This window comes from Photinus pyralis, unplaced genomic scaffold (assembly GCF_008802855.1).
Source record: "Photinus pyralis isolate 1611_PpyrPB1 unplaced genomic scaffold, Ppyr1.3 Ppyr1.4_LG7, whole genome shotgun sequence".
Taxonomy (NCBI): domain Eukaryota; kingdom Metazoa; phylum Arthropoda; class Insecta; order Coleoptera; family Lampyridae; genus Photinus; species Photinus pyralis.
Window position 1 is genome coordinate 7,316,546 of NW_022170738.1, and position 3,785 is coordinate 7,320,330.

Below are 3,785 nucleotides of genomic sequence, written 5' to 3' on the forward strand. Positions count from 1 at the left end.
ATACGGGGTGTGCAACAAGCCGAGTCTATTATTGTATGGAAAACAAATGTAAATACATCTTTGAACACTACATCGCGATGCACCAACGGTTTATTTGCAATATTTGAGTTTTTCGAAATTGTTGGCAAGTGTACCCGTTCACAATGTTTTTTTCAACGCAAACAAGGCAGATTAAATATTTTTATTATTTCCGTAAATAAGATCTAACCCTAACCCAATTTGTAAGAAATGTAAAAAATGTGGCTTAACAAATTATGCCAAAGTTTTCAATTTTAAAAAAAACCTCACTTTTTGAATGGAAACTATATTTTATTTAATGTGTAATAATTTCGTTTAAGAAATTTATACAGGGTGCACAGGAATTCATTTAGAATTGTTCAGTTTTTAAAGTACAAAATCAATTTAGGTTAACGACTTCGTTCACTAATGAATTGTACAATATCGAGAGAGTATTATTTATTATTGGATCACAAAACTAAATAACACTCTCTAAATGAGAAATAATTAAGAAAAATAAGGTGAAAGTATGATGGAAATAGGCGGAAGTTTCATGGAAGTAGGTGAAACTCGAGGTCGAGCTGAAATTATTGGGGAGTTTGGTGAAAGTATGTGAGTTTTTTCTCAATAGGGAGGTCCGACATTTTTGGTTGTGTTTTATTTTAACTAAAATCGTGAGATTTTGTTATTAAAAAACGATCAGAAAAGAATTGGATGCAAAGTATTGATATTTACGTCCGCTGTAAGCACTTTAAAATCAAGAGTCGGCGCGAAGCAAGTAAATGTACCTACCTGTGCTGCGTGAGACTACCCCGCGTGACGTCAGTAGCCTCAAACACGTATAATTTGCCAGTACGGCGGCAAATGTTTCTGGTTACTGACGTCACGCGGACGTAAATATCAATATACTGCACCCAATTTTTTTTTGATCGTTTTTTAATAACAAAATCTCTCGATTTCAGTTGAAACAAAAAAATGTTGAACCTGCCCATTGTATCTTTGAGTTGTATGAATTCTACCAGGGTGTTTTGTTTCGAAATAGGTAGCTTTCTGAAAATTGGAACTATGAAGGCGATTCTGTCGATTTCACCATAAATAACAATTAAATTCCAAAAATCTTCCATCGTGAAATTGAGGGCGAAACCCGAGGCGAAACCACTGCGAGCCATTTTTCGATTATTGAAAACCTAGGTTAACCTATAACAGATGACGGAATAGTGTCACTATAGATTTGTTTAAAATTTTTAACGTATAACACAACGAAGTTGAGGTAACGCTTATGTGCTGGATTTTCCGTCATCTATCTGTCTGTCGTCTGTGTGTTTCATCGAGATCTCGACCCCTGGGCCACCTATAGAGACTTCGGGTTTTCGCTAATGATAGCTGCTATGGTAGTATTTTCCCGTTACTCATTATTTGCAGTTGTGTTACGCGAGAATATCCTCGAGTGGGTTTTGAAACTTTTTTTTAAAGTACACTAAAAGAAAGCCCAATTTTTCCATGCACTGGTAAAAATAGGTTGCCATAGCTACAACCGTTTTCAAGTAATCAATTTCCAAAGTTACCATTTGCATCCGCCATGTTTTTATGTTAAAATAACTTAAAAACCATTAATTGTAGATATCGGATATCAAAAGAACTGAAATTTCGGAAAATCCAAAAATGCAATAAAAAATAGGGGTTGCCATTTAAAATAACGATGGTACTAGCTACTTCCGGTATTTCCAGAATTGCCACCATTTTGAAAATATGTTAAATCGGTTCGGCGTTCAGAGTAATTACAGGTACAAATTTTCAAAAGACTACCTATCTCACTTTCCCGGAAAAATTTCAGTAAATCTCTCAAAAAAATGGTCCTGCAACAGTGCATCTGTCTTTCCTAGCGCATACCTCGTAAAAAATATTTAAAAAAACGTTTTCTGCAAATGTCAACTATAGATGGTTGCGTATCGAGTTGCGCAGCTATAAAAATTTTGTTGAATGTCAAGGGTGCCCCGTTTTTACGGTGTAAATAAATAACCGATTTTTAAAATTAGAATACGCTGTGTATTTAAGATAATTCTCGGAGATAAACATATTCGGAACATCTCATCATATAAGAAAATTTCATAATCCGTTTCCTCATCCGTTTCATACTCGGTTTCATATCGATAGCAGGCATCGGCAAAAAACAGTTTGAACAGACGGACAGTGTTAGCTATTTATCCCATCCGGAAAAGTAAAAACTGCGGTGAACGGGATCATGGGTTGTTACTTCGTGCGTTTATCATTTCTCAAAAGAATCCTTACCCCATAGCCCGAAGTCCTCAAGTAACAAACTTTAAGCTCTACCCTAGGAACTTTTCAGAATATCTAGTACTAGCAGTTCCGGCGAACTTTGTGCCGCCTGAGGGAAATCCCATTTCTCCCGTATTTCCCTGTCCCCGTGGGAACTTCGGTAAGTTCATTCGGAGTACACCTTCGGGTCGCTTTTCGACTGAAAAACGAAAAATCCCGTTTTTTTCCGTTCTCGTGGGAATTTCGGGAAGTGTTTTATTTACTCACAAACTTTCGCGGCCATGCATCCGATGTTTCTTCGCAATCGGATGAACGATTTAAATAGGCATAAGGGACAGACAGACAAACATTCAATTCATCAATTCAACATTCAAGGATCACTGCTATTGAATACGAGCCGGATTAAAAGTTGCGTTTCTAAATACGAACTGAGTGTCCTCTACTGAAAATCGTATGCCATTCTTCGTAACTTGTTAATTGGTGCACTAAACACGCACTGCCATGCTGGTTTTGTGTTTAAAAATAATCAGTTATGATTACAATTATTATTATGTATTTGGAATTATGCATATACCTCGACAATTTTTAGAGGAGTCGATCATCACTAACCTCGTCACTAACTGATATTTAAATTCACATCAGAACTATATTCCATTGACCTTTAGTCTTAGAAAAAGAACCAAATATGAAGGAAATGTAATTTTAACTTTCCAGCAAAAGTATGAATAAACAAACGTACTTTGATGTGTTACAGATACTATTTTGGAAAATACGAAGATTTGTCCAAATAATTCTAGAAAAAAGCTTTTAAAATACGACAATTAAAAACAGTCGCAATCTCATTTCAGCGATTTCCCAAGAAATTTTCGATGTAAATTTCAACATTGCAAATAAATATAAGTATCCCTTTGCCTTGTATATTACATATCATTCTCGGTAGTGTGATTCGATTTGGGTTGACTGGAAACGATAAGATTTTTAAAGTCTGCATTAAAATCGCAAGTAAAAAACTCGTGTCTAGAGATACCAATTCTACTTTGGCTTTCGAGCTTCCGCATGCGCAATGAGCTTTATGTCGCAGCCGTTTAATGAAATTGGACATTTCATGAAAAGTCTAGACACTTCATGAAACTGTGGAACAGTTTACTTTCCAGGACCAAGCGATTGGATTCCCTTCCCATTAGAGATCGATAAATGGTATCCTTATCGATCTAGAAGGGGAAGGGAAATTACCCCACACGTACAAATTTTCAGCGTTTCACTAAATGACTAGGCCTCGGACTAGCCGTTTCATGAAATGTCCAATTTCATTAAACGGCTGCGACATAACCATTTCCAACAATAGTTTACAATGAAAACAGGTAGTGTACACGCAACCGCTCAATCAAATTTTTTAACGTTTACTCGGTTAAACAACTTACAAATAACCGTACCTGCAGTAAAACGGACACAGCAACTGATTGCGCATGCGGAAGCTCCAAAGCCAAAGTAGAATTGGTATCTCTAGACAC